This window comes from Cavia porcellus, unplaced genomic scaffold (genome assembly GCF_034190915.1).
Source record: "Cavia porcellus strain 051 isolate PalLab524CR breed Dunkin Hartley unplaced genomic scaffold, mCavPor4.1 scaffold_18, whole genome shotgun sequence".
Lineage (NCBI taxonomy): Eukaryota > Metazoa > Chordata > Mammalia > Rodentia > Caviidae > Cavia > Cavia porcellus.
Genome location: NW_026947501.1, coordinates 54923836 through 54941396, shown reverse-complemented (window position 1 = coordinate 54941396; position 17561 = coordinate 54923836). Strand labels below are relative to the sequence as shown.

Sequence of the window (17561 nt, the reverse complement as noted above, 5' to 3'; positions counted from 1 at the left end):
CCTGGTGACAGGCCTGGTGACAAGGGAGGTTCCAAGTCCCCACACTTCTGAGGTCTGGGCCTCTTCTAACGAAGTGTTTCCCAGAACGAGGCTTTGAACTCAAGGGTGCCTGAGAGCTGTCTACCGTGGCCGGCCCCTCTCCTTCCTCTTCTGCCCAAGTGACACCTGGCTAGAAGGGCCCGTGCTGTCACACCAGCCACACAGCACCACACCACCCTGACAGTCCTGTGCGTGTATTCCGAGGGTGTGCTGCGTCCAGCAGCGTTCCTCACTGATGTGAGGAACATTTGTCCTCAGGACATTTGGCACTTGGTCACCCTCCCCTTCACTGCACTCAGGCCCTGGGTACCCTCATTTCTACTTTTGATGGCCTGGGGTGATGGCCCAAGGTCACTCACCCTGTACTGTTGTTCCCAAAGCCTGCAGATGCAATCCTAGTGGAGCAGGCAGCTCAAGATGGGCAAAACAGTCAGGCAGTCTTTTGGCTCAGAGCTCCCTTTTTGCAGTCGCCAGGGACAGATGTGCTTGCGACAAGAGGAACCACAGTGAATAGGAGCATTCCGCAGCCCTGACAGGCAGCACCTGTGTGTGGCTGCCTGCTGCCTGTGCTTTTTCCAGATCTGCCCCCTCCCGCCCCACAGGGACCACTTAGCTCTGAGAGAGTGACCAGCGCCTCCTGCCAAAGCATAATGTCATCGTGATGTCACGCATTCTTGTGGACAGATACCAGGAAGCAGGGAGCTACCCCTGGGTTTGCTCTGCTCTGACCTGATGGCATCTGATGGCCTTGTGAGTCACCCTGCAGGAGACGTCCTGCCATGCCATGTGTGTGAACTAATTCACAGCCTACGGGTTTCCCCATGAATCAGTGCCAGGACAGCACTTCATGCAGATGTTCCAGAGGAGAGACGCACGGGTCACCATGCTGGCGTCAAGGGCCCGAGGTTCAAAAAGAGGTTTATTTTGAACAAGCTAAGTCATGTTTGCCCCAAGGATGACGATCATCTGTGGACACCAACACAAACCCCAAACCTGGGGCATTCTGACGAAAATCTGGAAGTTTCTATGGAATGTTATTTTGAGTGGAACTAGGTGATTTTTGTTTGTTTTTCCGACACAAGTTGAAATTTTCTATGAAACTTGAAAAGGTAAAATGTGGAGAAATGGGCTGTTACTGAGGCTAAAGTAACAAAGGTTGGCTAGTAGATTTGAAAATGTAAGGCAATTTCTAAATTTACATTTTGCTATCAACTCAAAGCAGAAGCCTGGGTATGGGGTGGTCAGGACGAAGAGCCTTTCCTCGCAGCTCAGCACGGCCTGGCCGCTGTCTGCTTCTCTCAAGGTCTTCCCAGCTTTCTATTCTCTCTTCTTTTTCCCCTTTCCCTTCCTCTGTCTTCATCCACTTGCTTCTTTCTTCTCCTCTCCTCTCTTTTCTGTCTCTGCCCCCTCTTCCTCCTCCTTCTCTTTCTTCCTCTTCTTCCCTTCTTTCTTCTTTTGATGCACATTTTTTGGATCTTGACCCCCCACCCTAGGCCTGAAGAGTTCAGATCTGCAGTCCTCACCTTCACTGCCCAGGCACCAGAGGCTCTGGGCTGCTTCCTCATCTTCTGCAAAATACCCTCCACCTGTCCTGACTGTTTGCGTCAGACAGACAGACAGACAGACAGCTCCACTCTCCCTTATTGTCCCTAAACAGGGGCTCAGCTCCTTCTTGGAGGCAGGACAGCCAGCCACTTAGCAGTCTGTTGTCCCGCCAGCCTCCTGCCACCTCCCCGCTCCCTCCCTCCTCCTGAGCAACATCCTTTCTCCCTGGAGCTTGCTGGAGCACAAGCACAGCTGGCCAGCCTCCTCCCAGTGCCCCGCTGGAATTTCCGAGCCCTCCAGATGAGGTAGCTGACTTCCCAACACCGGGATATTCCCCTGGGATGTTCTGTCACATGCATTCTTTCAAGAATCTGTAGCCAGGAAAAAAATTCCCAAAGAGTTGGCGCATTTTCTTTTATTAGGCAGTAAGAGCTGCATGCTATTTTCCTTTCCTTACTGGGAAGCTCAGAGCCACAGGGCACTGCCTACTGATGCATTCACAGCTCTGCTACTGTCTTCCTGTGCCCATGGGATCTTGCAACCTGGGGCAAGTCACAAGGGCTGACAGAAAGTCCGGGGCAAGGACGGTCCCTGTAGCGGAACTTGACACACTGCTTGCCACTTTCAGCCTTCCCACCTGCCTCACAGATCTGGGAGCCTGCACTGCCCTGCTCCCATCCCCTGAAGACCATGCCATTGTGCCAGTGGGGCCCCCTGGACTGAAATCTTTCCAAAGAGCAGGAGGCTGCAGAGGCTGCTGGTCGCTGGGGCAGGCGTCTGCTCTCCTTCAGCTCCCATCTCTTGGCACCACTGGAAGGAATGGGGTGTGGGGAGGGAAAGGAAACCGGGTCTCCCAGTGTGGGAAGGGGGCTCCAAAGCCACCACAGCCAACTACTGTTTATAGTTAAATGTTCTTGCTCTTAAGCATACTGGCTGTATCACTTCCCCGAGCTTTTTGTAGAGTTGAAAGCATCCAGCACCATAATTTTTTTTTGAAAAACAATTTTCTTAGGTTATCAGAAATAATTAAGAACCAAGGAACAGCTCATTCACTTAGCATTTGCTGTAGAACCTAGCAGAGCATTTTATTTGAATGGTGTAAAAGATGTGCTGTGAACAAGCACTCCGCTCTGAACGGAACTCTCGGGGTTTCCTACCTCCCCCCTCCAGCGCCCAAGCTGCGGGTTCACCTGTGGAGCCCCCCTGCCTCTCCTTCCATCTCACGCAGTCTCCTGAGAGTGATCCACCTTAACCCCCTTCAAGCCAGCCTCACACATCTGGGGACCCCCAGGTCCAAACTCTCAATCTCCCTGAATGAAGGTGAGCAATGTATCCAACCTCAGCACAACTTGGACTCACCTGGGCTTGTTAAAACGCTCTTCCCAGTCCTATTCCCAGGCTGTCTGCTCTTCTGGTCTCAGACAGAGCCTGAAAATGTGCATTGCTAACAAGTTCCCAGGTGACGCTGACACCAAGTCCTGGTGCTGCCCCCTCAGAAACGCTGCGCAGGCAGGTGCACTGTGCCACGTGTGTGTAAACAGTGACACGGTGCCCGGGACCTGGGCTGTGCCCTCCCGGTCCCCTCTACCCGACAGTTCACCATCACAGCGACATCTGGCATTGATCTGTATTTTAGTCTCTCTCACCCTGGAACAGACTGAATCGCACTTCTTTCCATTTGGTCTGGACTGAGCCGACTCTTGGCCAGAAGGGAGCGTTTACAATGAAATAAACACTGCGTGAAGAATGAAGAGTGGAAGAATGGACAGGAAGACAGAGGGCCCAAGATGTTCAAAGCAAAAGAAGCCAAGCGAGAAAAAAAGATGGAGGAATAAGAAAGTTGTTTTCTGTCTCCCACCCCACGCCAGGTGACCCTGGATGCAGCAAATGTCACACTTCCCAGACAGTGCAGTGAGAACAAAAGGACCTTGTTTCGTTCTTGTGTGCAAATAATCACTCCTAACCAGAAAACAAGCAAAATCAACTTCAGTGGAATACAAATGACCAGTAGGAATTCTTCCTTTTAAAACAGTCTTGGACACGAAGTTTTGTGGTCAGCATCTCTTGAGAGGCTTTTGGATGTCTTTAAGTCTTAGCCTGTGTGGTGTCCCACGGCCTCCCACCACTGTCCCTGGCGGAGTCTGGGTGAAAACAGGCAGAGAAGGGAAACAGAAAGCAAGAGGGTGGTTTCCCATGTGCAGGCGGTTGGGGTTCAAGCACACTTGTCCTTGAGTCAGGAGGAGAATCAGCAGCACAGGACGCTGATGGGAAGGGCAGGGTGGTGGCTGGAAGAATACTTTGGTTTTCACAGATGTCTGGGACTGAAGGGAGGAACCATCCACTTGGGGTTCCCCACGCTCCAGTGCATGGGAGTCACCTGGGTCCCACACCTGGGGCTCTGATGTCACCACCCTGAACAGCAGACAGTTGTCACTATCTTCCCCCAGATGATGCCACAGTGCGGGTTTGCACCTTGGAGATCCAGAATAGAGTTGGGCCCATCGCCCCCTGCTGCTGAGGGGAAACTGAGGTTTCACAGGTTAAGGGAGCTGCATGGGGTCACAGAACAAGCAAGAGCAGGCGGAAGACAAGACCTCGGGACTCCTGAGGACTGGGCTTCTCTCCCATGTGGCTTGCAAATGGAGCTGGCTGGTCTCTCTCCCCTAGGGCCCTCTAGGGGACTAAGCCCCAGCCCTGCTAGGGACAGCATCCAGGTATGTTCCCTCGGGGCTCCTTCCACATGCTGCCAGGATGAGTCAGGGATGCTTCCATCCTGTAACGGGCCTTCCATCCAAGAGGCCTGACGCCTTCAAATTGTTGGCTGTCGGGTCCTCCACAGGGAGCAACACCTGTGCCTGGGCCTCCTGTGATGGTGCCTTTCCAGGGTGCCAACCTCCTCTCTCATTGTGCCTTTGTTCCTAGGAGGGTGCTTTTCAGATGTGCACTGGAAACGTGAGCTGTGACATCCTCAGGGGGCAGAGCAAGGCTAGAAGATGAAGCTGTGACAAAAACATACATCAGGGCCTTACAGTTAATTCATGTCCACCTGCTGGCGGAGGCCCTGGCTCCCTCATCTCCACCAGGGGCTGGCGTAGCACGCAGTATGACAGGCGGCAAGGTCCTGGGAAGGGACTCAGCTCCATCCACGCTCTCCCTTCCAGTGCTATCTATTGCCATGGTGGCTACTTGGTTTGGGAGACTCCAAAAACTAGTTTTGCCTACCTTTAGCCTCCTACCACAGCATCCCTTTAGACCCCAGAAGCGAAAGTAAAAATACAGCAGATGCAAGTGAGATTACAAGCCTGAAATGTTACACTAACTCCAATGCAAAGTCAACAGCATCCCCAGGGCAGCTTCCGTCCACATAAGCAGGTTTGTGGGCCAAATCTTTGTCACCGAAGTACTTCATCATTTCAGCTCTTCCTTGGCTCTAGCCGAGGCTTGACCAAGGAAAGCCCAGCTCTGCTGTATCAGGACGGAGAGCTGGAATTCAGCCCTTGTGCCTTGGACACCACCCACATATCCCTGGGCTGCTACAGTGGGGACCTCAGGTTCACATCCTCCTCTCCTCATGTACTCATCTATTGGTGACCTGGTGGCAGGATCAGTGACAGGTCCTGGGCTGTGTGACACTGACACAAAAAGGAGTTGCACATGGGTGACATGGCAGATGGCAGACAGAAAACCCCAGAAGGATACTGAGGTAAGATACAGTAAGAAAGCAGTGCTCCAGGAGTGACCCTGAGCTTCAGAAGATGGCAGCTGAGCCTGGTACATGCACAGGTCCAGACTGGAACCTGGGGGACAGAGGGAATGGTAGAGACCAACCCCAGAGGCAGAAGCCACTTTGGTTATCTCTGGTCACTGCAGCTGACTACCCAACTTCTCCATGGTTATCCTTGTGTTTTGTTTTTTGTGGGCAAGGGGCAGTGCAGAGGCTTGAACCCAGGGTCTTTGCCCTTTTTGAATGTTTTATTTTGAGGCAGAGTCTTGCTATGTCACCCAGGTGTACTCTAACTTGAGATCCTCCTGCCTCAGTTTCCCATAGTTCTGGGATTTGGGGTATGTGCCACCACACACAGCAATTAACTACCAAGAATTTAAAAAAATATTTTTTATTAGTAAGCATTTGCCATACATAATGATTACATCCATTGAAGGGAGTGGAGGTACAGGATACATTTTACTACCTGAGTTTAGGGTTGCCAGCATGACCACCCAGTCATCCCAGCTCCCCAGGGTGGGGCAGACCTTCCTTATGTCCATCACCTGAGCCTAAGCTCCAGTGAGCCCCACCCCTGGGGCTTCACACCCCCCATGCCGCTCCCCACCCCTGACAGCAGGAGCCAGAGGTGAAGCACCTGCAGCGGGAGCCCCCAGCTCTCCCCTAAGCTGCTCTGCCATCTGGAGCCATAGGGCCTGAGGGAAGGGGCTCAATCTCCTCCTCTGAAAAATAGGGATCACCCCTGATTCTTGCTTCACAGGACTGGGGAGCCTCCCAGGAAACTGAGGAGACAAAGCATTGTGTAAAATGTGATGACACCCCCCACCCCCACCCCGCCACCAAGCACTGTACATTAACACTGGGTGGTTTCTCATTGCTGTTTCCTTCAGTTAGGAGGCACTCCTTCTCCCTTCTTTAAAACCTGCTTAAGGGAAACGGAGTGAAGCTCAGGGGTAGAAATCACACAAAGCCCAGAGTTCAACCCACAGCACCAAAAAGAAAGTGCATGCAGCTCATAGAATCAGCAGGCAATCGGGCTAATTAGTCTTGTTCTAAGGAAGACATTTAACAAAGATCCAAGTATTAAGCCAAAGAAATGATTCTCACAGTAGACGTTCAGCCAGCAGCAGTCAGAGCCCAGGAAGGGGTGTTTTCCAGGTGATCTTCCTCCCCCTCACCTCCGGGCTTTCAGAACACCCCATGTGGGCCCTGCCCATCTTGCAGACCGGCTGGACCCCAGATTGGGTACCAATCATAGTCATCACCCCGAGGCTGACCTGTCAAGGCTGCCCCACTGGTCAGTTTTGGATACTCTACCACCTGTCACAGCATCCTGGACATACAGCCCTGCCTAGTGGGACCTGTCCTAAAGTCAGGGCTTCACTGGGGCCACCCGGAGTCAGCTCTGCCTCCAGGGTCAAGTACCAGAAGCTGCCCCTGCCTCTTGTCCCTGGTCTAAGACATCAGAGGAATAGCTTTGTGCCCTTGGGATGCCCTTTGGCCCTGCCCACTAGGGCACCTCAGCATCCCCTAAACACCACAGTCCTGCTGAGAGGATTTGCCTCTGTCCCCATCTGCACAGGCTGGAACAATGAGGCCCCAGGCTACAAGGTGGAAGTGGGATTTGAACCTGCACAATGTGCTCCTGTGCCCCACTCCTTCCTATTCACAGCACGCCCTATTTGTCCTTCCGGCCTGCCTCTCCTCCCTGCATCCCCTTAAGGGCTGCCTGGAGCCACTGCTCCCGGGTGGAGGCAGAGACAGCTCCCTCACCCCCACGGAGGCTTTAGGAAACTGACTTTGATAGTAAGAAGCAAAGAAAAAGAACCAAGGGGAGGAGGTGATGGTTAATTTTACAACACAAAGTCCCCTTTTGTCCTCTAGTCCTTGGTCTGGGGTCACTGCCAGGTGTCCTGGGGGAGTTGTGTTCTTATTGCTCACCTTGCAAATTCCTTTTCCGTCCAGCCACAGTGTCATCCTTGCAAAACTAGGGGATTATGAGGGGATGTCCCCACCAGCTCTAAAATAACTCTGGCAACCTACTGAGAAGGGAGGTGACAGAGAACCCTAAGTGGTTTTATAAAAACAGCACAGCCTGTTACACCAGTGGCTCTCACAGTGTTGGTTGAAAGAGTGAGGGTTTGGAAAGCCCTGGGTTTCTTAAAACTGCTGCTCCAGCAAACCAAACTTTAGGGTTTAAGAGCTTCTTTCTCTGAGAGATACTCCTTCCAAATTAGAGCTGTTTTCCTCACTTTAAAAAAAAAAAGTCAAGCAGGTAGTCGTGAGTTTGATCTCCGGTACCAACAAAAAGGAAAAAGACAAAAAAAAAAAAAAAAAGTCGCACTTTTTTTCAATGAAGGATCTTTGGGTGTTTTCACAGAGAAAGTAAATTTCTCAAATTTTGTCCAGTTCTGTATGTCAGGAGACACTGACATGAGATTGAAAATCTGGGGCACAGCCTCTATTGTCCTGGTCACGGTGTGGGACTGGAGTGCCAGCAGGACCCATCCAAGGGAACCAAAGTCTATGAGCTCCACGAGGTGAGTTGACAGCCTGTGAAAAAGACTTCAGGCTGGAAGTAAAGCTGACCTATCTACTGACGGGAGATGGCAGGGCACTCGGTGCAGGCTCATCTGTAAATAAGTCATTTGCAAACCCATTGTAATCTGTTTGCTTATGAGCTCAGAGAGAGAGAAAAAACATTTGGTTTCTAAAAAATGTAAATGATGTGTAAAATACTCTTTGTGAGGCAAGGAGGATTCTGGGGCTGTTTTCAGCTTGCAAACCTGAGTGTGTTCTTCAAGTCAGTATACTCTTGCTGAAGTAAGAGTACATAGAGAAAAGTGTACCTGCGATAAGCAGGCTAACTGGAAGAATGTTTATGAACCTGTGAAATTACCTGCTGGATCAAGAAGCGAGACACCACTATCACCAGGGGTGCCCCTCCTGCCATGTGTCAGTTACATCCTCCAGATAACTATACTACTCTTTTTTTTTTTTTTTTTTTTTTTGTCTTTTTCCTTTTTATCGGTACCAGGGATCAAACTCATGACTGCCTGCTTGCAAGGCAGGCGCTTATGCCGCTGAGCTAAATCCCCAGCCCCATATACTATCTTGACTTCTGTCCTCATTAGTCTGTTCGTCTGTTCTTAAACTTCATGCAAATGGAACATTCGGGGTACCTGTGTGGCTGTCTTGAATATGATGTTCTATGAGAGACCCATCTAGCTGTGCATTGCATTGGGCTGTTTCGTTTCATTCATTCTACTATTGATGGAAATTTGGGTTATTTCTGGTCTTTGGTTACTAGAACTAGAAAGATATGTGTGCTTTGTAGATATCTCTAGTGTTCCATATATGTATTTCATTGAGTTTCTATCTAGGAGTAGGATTTCTGGGTCACAGGATATAAAATTGCTTGGATGTAAGCGATAATCATCCTCTCTAGCACTTCCTGTAGCATCTGGTGGCTCTGCAGTGGTGTCTCCTCGCGACTCTACTTTGCATTTGCTTACTATTGTTTATTAGTTAATTGCTAGGCCTCTTTCTTTCTTATTTAAAGAAAAGGAAACAAAAGAATACATGGAGATTTAAAAAAAGGGTAGAAATAATACAAACTTACAGAAAAACGAACGGTAAGAAATTGCTGGTTGCTAAGTTACACATTGTCATCTTATAAATACTGTTCATGTTATATAATTAAAGTATTTAGAATGACATTCATAGAGTGACACTACAAATCGTTCTGCTCTATGATCGAACAAGAGCTCAGTAATATGGTTATCAGTCCTACACATTTGTTTTACATCTCAAAGAGGGTAAGATTAAACATATCAAAACAGAACAAAGCAGTTAAAAAAACAATTTAAAGAAATACAGATTTCGCAGCAAGCCCACTGGAGATCTTCGTTGTCTATCTAACTGTCTCTAATTTCTTACAAATAGTTGTCCCCATCTTCACCCACCTTACATACTTATTGTATATTATAGAACTAATCAAATCATTGGAGGCTTTTTAGGCCCTCAAGTTCCAAATTACGGAAGACAATAGTAACTACCATCGCATCTCTCATTCTCTTTGTGATAGCTGTAAAGAAACCCGAAGCTAATTTTGTAGCATTATGATAGAAATTCTAGCAATACCAATGTTCGCTGATTAGAATGACATTGGACTGGTTTCTTGAGTTCAATTTCAGCATATGTAGAGATGGGGACAGCTAGGCCTCTTTTATGATGCATTTCTTCAAGTCTTTTGCCCACTTTTTCTAATGGGTTATTAATGACTTAGGGAAAGTCGTTACGTATTCTCGGTGTAACTTCTTAATTGGGTTTACAATCAGCAAGTTTTTCCTTTTGCTCTGTGGCTTGCCTTTTCATTCTATGAGGTGCATCTTTTGACAAACAGAAGTTCCTTGCTTTAATCATGTCCGATTCAATGACCTTTTCCTCTGTGCTTAATGCCTTTTGTATTACATTTGAGAAAAATTTTTAAATTTACTTGGTTGTGAAATTTTTTTATGTTATTTTTCAGAAGTTTTTTTAAATTTTTATTTTAAAGAAAATAAAACCAAACAAAATAAAACAAAATAAAGCCAGTCAAAGCAAAACTGTGAAAATGACACGGGACTTCAAAACAGGATAATAGAAAATCAACAACGGCTTCCTTAATGCCTGTTGTTATCTTCAAAATTGTCACCCATATCATCAGACTTAGGAAAACCAAACAAAACAGAATAGAATACAAGCAATCAAAATGTTACATTGAATAGAACAAAATAATAAAATGGAATAAAACAAAGCAGTGAGAACAATGTTAGATTTCAAAATTAAGACAGAAGGAAATCCCCCATACTGGCTATGTTGTATATTGGTATCCTCTTAATAGAGGTTCAGACTAATAGCTCTAGGCCTGCAAATTTAATCAAACAACATAAGAGTTAAGTTGTTTTCGAGCCTCAGTTGCTAACAACTCAGCCTGAGTTCCTTCCAATCAGCCAGTTTCTTATGGCTGGGGGCGGGGAATCTTGTCTCCCAGTGTGTACAATGGTTGGCTCATGAGAAGGGTGAATCGGCTTCTTCTTTTTCCTTCTGGGACCTGAAGGGCTTCTGCTGACTCTCAGGAAGAGCAAATTGGTTTCTTGTTTCTAGAAGTTTTATTATATTGCCTTTTACATTGAGATCTGTGACCCCTGATTGATTTTTGTGTATGATGCAAAATAAGGTCAAGTTTCATTTTTAAAGATACAAATATCCAGCTGACCCTGCGTATTTAAGAAAAGACTGTGCCCTGCCATTTCCAATGCATGGCACAGTTGCCTTTATCATACATCAAGTGACTGAATAGGTGTGGTCTGTTTTCTAGGACTCTCTTGTTTTCCATTGGTCTCTTTGTCTGTACTTAGGCAAATCTCACATTTTTATTTGCCAAACCTTCAGAATAAGCCTTGACAAGTGTCCTTATTCAAAATTATTTTGGTCTTTTAAATGTTTAAATAAAGAATTAAATTGTTTCTACAAACAGGATAAGATTCCCCTGGAATTTCTACTAAAATTGCACTGACTCTATAGATCACTTTGGAAAGAATTGACCATAAAGACATTAAGTCTTTTATCCTATGAATATTTATTTAGAAATCTTTTATTTTCTTTCAATTACAATCCTATAACCTTCAATTAAATTTGATTTATTTCTCTATATTTTGATGCTATTAAGAATATTTAAATTTTTTAATATTATTATTTGTCACTCATCTAAAACTATTTATCTTAAGTTGATTAAACAGACCCCTGCAGTGAAGTTAATACCAGTAATTTGTAAATCAAAGTCACCGTGCACCATGGAGATTTTTTTCAGCCTATTGTTCAGACTGGTTGATTTCTGCTTATTTTTCTCAATTTGATTCTATTGACATCCACTCAACTACTGAGTAGAATCCGAATTTTTCATTTTTCTTATTGTAGTTCTCAGTTCTGTAATTTCCATTCAACTGTTCTTTTACAACATCTATTTCTTTTCTGAGATTTGTCTATTCATTCATTTCAGGAAAATTTGTAGTTGTTTTCTGAAGTACTTTTATGACAATTACTGTAAACTCTGTCAAATAATTCTACCCTCTGATTAATCTCAGTGTGAGTGTCAGCTGTCCTTTCTCATTTAAGTGATTTTCCTGGTTCTTAAAGTGATGTGGGCTTTTTGCTGTATTTGGACACCTATTAAGGTCCTGAATCCTATCTAGTTTTAAGTAGGCTATTGCCCTGTATATGTTTAACATACAGATCTTGTCCTACTTCAGTGGACTGTGGCCCAATGATGGTCTAACTTCAGAGCCTTTGTCATATAATTACAGCCTACCAGCACTCCTCCTGATGCTTCCCAGTTCATCTAGGAGGCTGAGGAATTTCTTTGGTCTGGCCTCCTGGTGCCTCAGTATGGGAAGGCAATCTCAGGCTTGCCTGAGAGACCAAGGGAGACCAAGAATGCTTCCCAAATAAGGCTGTTTGCTATGATGTGACCATCTGGTCACATTAAGTGTCTAACAATGAGGAGGGAGAGACCCTCAGGCCCACCATGAAGGGGGAGGACTGAGTCTACCTTGGCTGTCTTTGGGAAATACCAGACCTGTGTCAAACCACTGCCTATTGTCCTTCCAGTCTTGAGATCCCTAACTCTTCCTCTTTCTCCCTCTTCAGAATCCTCCTTTTTTTGAACCTTTAAGCATTATTTCTAGCGTCTGTCCTTCCAACCGTCTGGGAGGAGAGAGGAGAGAAAGAAACCACTATCTAGTCTGGACCAGAAGTCCTTTCATTATATGAATCAGTCGTGGTCAATCTTGAAGGTAATTTACTGAATTAAACATAGCTGGGTTATAAAAAGGAAATAAAATGCAAGAGTCCTAGAATTGGTAGGATCTTAGATTTTAGAGAACTCCATCCCCTCAAAAAGGAGCCTCCTTTCCGTAGAAAACTCCACCATAGCACGGGGTTGTGTAAATTAACCAATAGTGACTCCCTTGTTGTACTCTGGGCAGAGATGGGGATATTCAAAGAAAACACCAGGAATCCACAGAAGGCAGCTAGAGAGAAAGAGGCATGGTTGACTATTTTAATTTCTATGACTAAAATATCTAAGGGCAAACCTTGAGTAGCTAGTGATGGTAAATGCACTCTATTGACATAATGAACACACGTGCTCAGAAAAGACAGAAAACAAGGCAATGGAACTTCCAAAACACAAACATACGCACACACACACACACCATCTCAGAGTGGTAGACAGGAACCCATGTCCAAAAACAGGAAGCATAGGAAATACCAGCTGAGAAACTGCCGACTTGGCACCTGCCTAGCTGCTCCTCTGACCCTACTCCTATTTTAAATTGTGACGCACAGTGGTGCTTTCCTTTCTGCACCTGAAAGAATGACTTCAAGCCTGAAGAGATGGGGTTATTTTTAGAGCTGGGTAGGCAGTATTTTGCTTCAGCCTGATCATTTGATCTTTCAGAGAAACAGATGTTCTGATGAACATTCCACCTGGAATCCCACCAAAGGGAACCTGATTTCTCAGGCAACTTGTTGGGTGAGGGGCAATGAGGAGGCTGAGGATGACACTTGGCTCTACCCTTCCACCTGTCACAGATGCACCCCAAGCCTCCCATACCTGGTTGTACCCACTTGGGCAAGTGAACCCTCAGCCAAATTATTCCTCTCTCACTAGCTCGCTTTCCCTGGAAAGCAAGAGATCATGGGACTCCAAATTTAGGTTTATTTTTAGTTAGTTTGTTTGTCTGTTTGCTCTGAATGTTGTGTTTTTTGAGTAAATTTCTTCTCTGGACCTTCATTTTCTTTTTTTTCTTGTATACGAAAAATGTTTGTTGGTATGTATATGATAAATACATTCATTGCTGTGAGAAGGTATTACACATATTGTGTCTTCATCTTTCTTAATTCTTCATCCTCAGATCAATTTTTTTTCAGATCAAGTTTTTGAGTTGGGATTTTTTTTTTTTCACTAAGAATCAAACTCAGGACCTTGTGTGTACCAGGCTGGCACTGTACCACTGAGCTATACCCCCACCAGAGACAGCTCTTGATCTTGCTACGTATCTCAGACAATTGGCATGAATTTAGGGTGATTCTCTGCCTTGGGCTCGTAAATCCTGGGATTATAGGCATTGTCACCATGCCTGGCCAAAAAGATAGTACTTGCTCTTTTTTTTGGACAGGGTCTCACTTATGAAGGTGTCGGCTGGCCTGGAAATTCTGGCAATCTGACTCAGCCTCTCAAGTGTTAGGATTATAGGCATGTACAACCACACCCACCATGTGCACTTTTCTCGGGAAGGACAGTTCTTTAAATTCTTCTCAATCCACAATCCAAATAAAATTAAATTGGAACAGCCAGGCACAAGTGGTGCTTTCCTATAATCTTAGCTACCCAGTTACTTTAGATACGGAGCCATGTGGTCAATATGGGCAATTCGAGGAGACTCTGTAGCTCAGTGCCCCTTAGGACCTTCATTTCCTAGAATGCCATGTGGTAGCCTCCTCTCATCCACGGGGAATGCATTCCAAGACAACAGTTGTTGTCTGAAGCCATGGGTAGGGCCAACCCTGCATACACCATGTTATTTTTTTCTATACATACAGAACTGTGGTAAAGTTTAATTTATAAATTAGGCAAGAAATAGGTTAACAGCGATTGCTGATAATAAAATAGAAAAAATATACAACAAATACTACAATAAAATACCAGCCTCTGTACTCTCAGAATAAAATGAAGGCTACTCGAACACAAAGACCATGATAGTATGAGAGTTGAACTAATCGCCAATAAAGGACTGATGGGCAGATAGCTTAAACAGTGTGAGTAAGTTGGACAAAGGGATGAGTCACATCCTGGGCAAGGCAGTGAGAAAGGTTATCACATTGCTCCGAGCAGTACACAGTTTAAAATTTATGAACTGTTTATTTCTAGAATTTTCCATTTAATATTTTTGGACCGCAGTTAACCACAGGTAACTGAAACCATGGAAAAGGAAATCATAAGTAACAAGGGTGTTCTTGCTGGGATCTCAAACGTCCCCCCAAGAGGCACAGGTGTGCAAGACGAGGTTGTCAGCTGATAGGCTAAGGGAAGTGATTGGGTCGCCAGGGTCCATTAAGTGGACTAATCCATTGATGACTTCACTAGCTGAATGGGCTTAGTAAAAGGTAGGGCCTGACTGGATGGAGCAAGTCACCCTGAAGTATGTAGTTTATCCCTGGCTCCTTCTCTCTGCTTCCTGGCTGCTGTGAGGGGAGCAGCCCTCCTCTGTCACCTCCTGCCATGATGTTCCCACCTTGTCCCAGGCCTAAAAGCAGTGGAATCATGGACTGAAACCTCTAAAACTGTGAGTCAAGATCAGTATTTCCTTGAAATTGTTCTTCTCTTGCCTTTGGGGCTCCCTTTGGCCAGAAAGAACAGATTCCTCTGGGGGACATTTTTGTCTGTTGGTTGTAGGTGTCTTTTAAGAAGGAACGAAAAAGAACATGCAGGAAACTCACCTGGTCGGTCGCTGTTTCTCATGTCTTGACGGTTCCACCCAGTCTACTTTCTTTTCTTCCAGCTTTCTGAACTCTTAGCATTGCCTCTTGAAGAGTGTCCAGGGCATCCGATAGGATTTAGCGGAGTGGGGTGGGGAAAAGTGTCTGCTTCGTCTTGTTCTGGCACCAGAAGCCAGCAGAGCCTGTTTAAAAATAATGTTTCAGACGTGTTTTCCTTTCTGGCTGATTTTCCAGAAAGCAGAAAGAATGCTATCAAAGGTGCTTTCTATGATCCAAGCTAGCCCCTCTGCTTTCTTACAAGAGGTCAATTGCACTAATCCCCAGTTGCATTTCTCTGAGCCTGCTCTGGATTTAGTCAACAGGATATTGAATTACTTTGGAAAACCTAAACAGATTATCACTTATCTCCTGGACCGCAAGCTGACCAGTCATGTCAATATCTGTTTTCTGCAAGCTCTTTCCACCCCTTGCCCAGGTCTGAATGAGGCCTTCCTTTGGGGCTAAAAGGCTGCAGCTACGTTTATCTAGACAGGGGCTGCGGGTTCCTTAACTTCGAGTGTTTAGCTGCACTAATAAGACTTCTGATGGCCGTGCTCTCCTTGTTTCTGTCTTGGATCCTTGCCTGACACAGACAGGATGGGCTTTCAGCCCAGGCACTGGCGGGCAAGTGCTATATTAAAAACTTGGAGTTAACGTTTTAAATTAACCAGCACAGATATACCAGGCAGGACATACTGTGCCAACTGATAGGAAACCCTGCCCCTCCTTTTTTTAAAAAAACTGTCTTTTATGTTCTTTCCTTTACCATGAAGATAATCCCCTCATATTCTCTTAGGTAACCAGACTGAACCCCCTAGAAAATTCAAATTCATTGAATATCTTTACCTTAAAGATAATGCTTAGGAAAGAGGAAACGGGAACTTAATGTGATTTTCTCCCTTGATTTTAAACACTTTCATAAAATGAACCTATAAATACTAAGAAGTATAACAAAAACTATGAGTTCACTTGATTCTTGGCTTATATCAGTATATACAGTGATTCATAGAACCTGGTAAGTAACAGAAACCTTTAAAACTGAATAGTTACATCCTTAAGATGATTGAATGTTCAAATACGAAGTAGCACGTTTTCAGGTATATTTTATGTTTTTTTTTTTCCCCTTCCTCAACTCCCTTTACCTCCATTAATTATATCATTAAAAAAAAAACTTTTTAAAATTTAAAAGCATATACCATTTTCTGGCTCCACATGAAAAGTTTATTGTTAGAGTGCAGGGTTATAAAAAAGCTAATAAATTAACATACTGTGTTTGATATGGGAGTTGTTCCACCCTGGATTTATTAAAGAACTAAATATATTCTGTACAGACAACTAGTGTATTAAAATGCTTTATCTGTTTAATAATTATTTTAAAACTGGTATTAAAGCATAGTTAATTTTTAATTTTAATCTTAATTTTGGGGGTAAAAGCGGAAGTACTATGTTGTGTCTTTAGTTTACAATATGAATAGGAGACTTTCTGTCATCTATAACCTCAGCAGAAAATGTGATTATAAAAGTTTACACAAAACCCCAATTCCCCAGACAGACGTGACATGAACGGAGCCAGGAACATATCCTATCAGTCTCTGAAAATATTGTTTTCCCTCTTAAATGATAAGGCAAAAGAGGAAGAAAGCAAAAATATGTGAAAAAGAAGACCACTTTGCCTACCTTCAACAAACCTAATGTTATAAAACAACAACAATAATAAATTAGTTGGCCAACAAACAAAACCATTTTTTCCTCTAGTTTCTTTTGAAGTCAAACTCCTTTTACTTTTTTTATTTTTGGAAACCTACGAATGGAGGCTTCCTTGGAAACGGATGAGTTTGGTGGAGTTTCAAAACCCAGAAGATAAACAAGGCAGTTTCCCGCCCTCCCCCACCGGCCCCTGTAAAGAACCCCAAGCCACAGTCTGGGCCTCTCTCTGCTCTTCCTGTGCTGCGGTGGGGGCAGGGCACGCTGGGGGACAGAGGGGGCACGGGGGAGTGCGCAGGGCTCATCTCCAGGGAACCAGTCGGGGGTACCGAATGCCACATGCATGCCTGCACACACAAAATGTGGAACCAGGCAAGGGATCCGTTTAAAATAAGAAAAAAGAAAGAAAGAAAAAGTATGCTACATCAGCTAAAACTCAGCCCTGCTCTTTCTCGGTTTGATGTTAGCTCCTGCTCCTGGCGTGGAATTGCCCATGGCCATGCTGGGTCCCTGCCCACTGGGCAGGCAGAAGGCTCTCCCAGCAGACGCCAGGCTTTTCATAAAACAGTATGTCGTCCGGTCACCAACACGGGTCCTGAGAACAGGACCCCACCCCTATGAGCTCCCTCCCTGAGGAGCAGCAGACCTGGGGCCCCTAAGTTACGGGGACCCCTTCCCTGGCTGATACCCTAGGGGCTCATTGAGCCCTGGTACCGCTGGCCCCTTGTGGGTTCTCACCTACGGTGAGATCATGCCTGCGGCAGCCTCTGACTTTGTGTGTACATTTCAGCATGGACGGAGGCTCTGTCTGGTCTTCAGTGTGAGACAGCACAGATTTTAAAGCAAGGCGCTGACTTCCACGGGAGGGATGAAGACTCTCTGTGTCCGGCTTAATGAGCCACCTCACTTCTGTACTGGACCTGCCTTCTTGTCTCAGGGTGCCAACTTGGAGCATTTGGTGGTGATT

The 17561-nt window shown here is 45.5% G+C and overlaps 1 pseudogene; it reads right to left on the bottom strand.

The window, feature by feature from the left end:
* The window catches only part of LOC106026542 (heterogeneous nuclear ribonucleoprotein A3-like), a 227102-nt pseudogene that overhangs the window by 85573 nt on the left and 123968 nt on the right, over positions 1-17561 (bottom strand).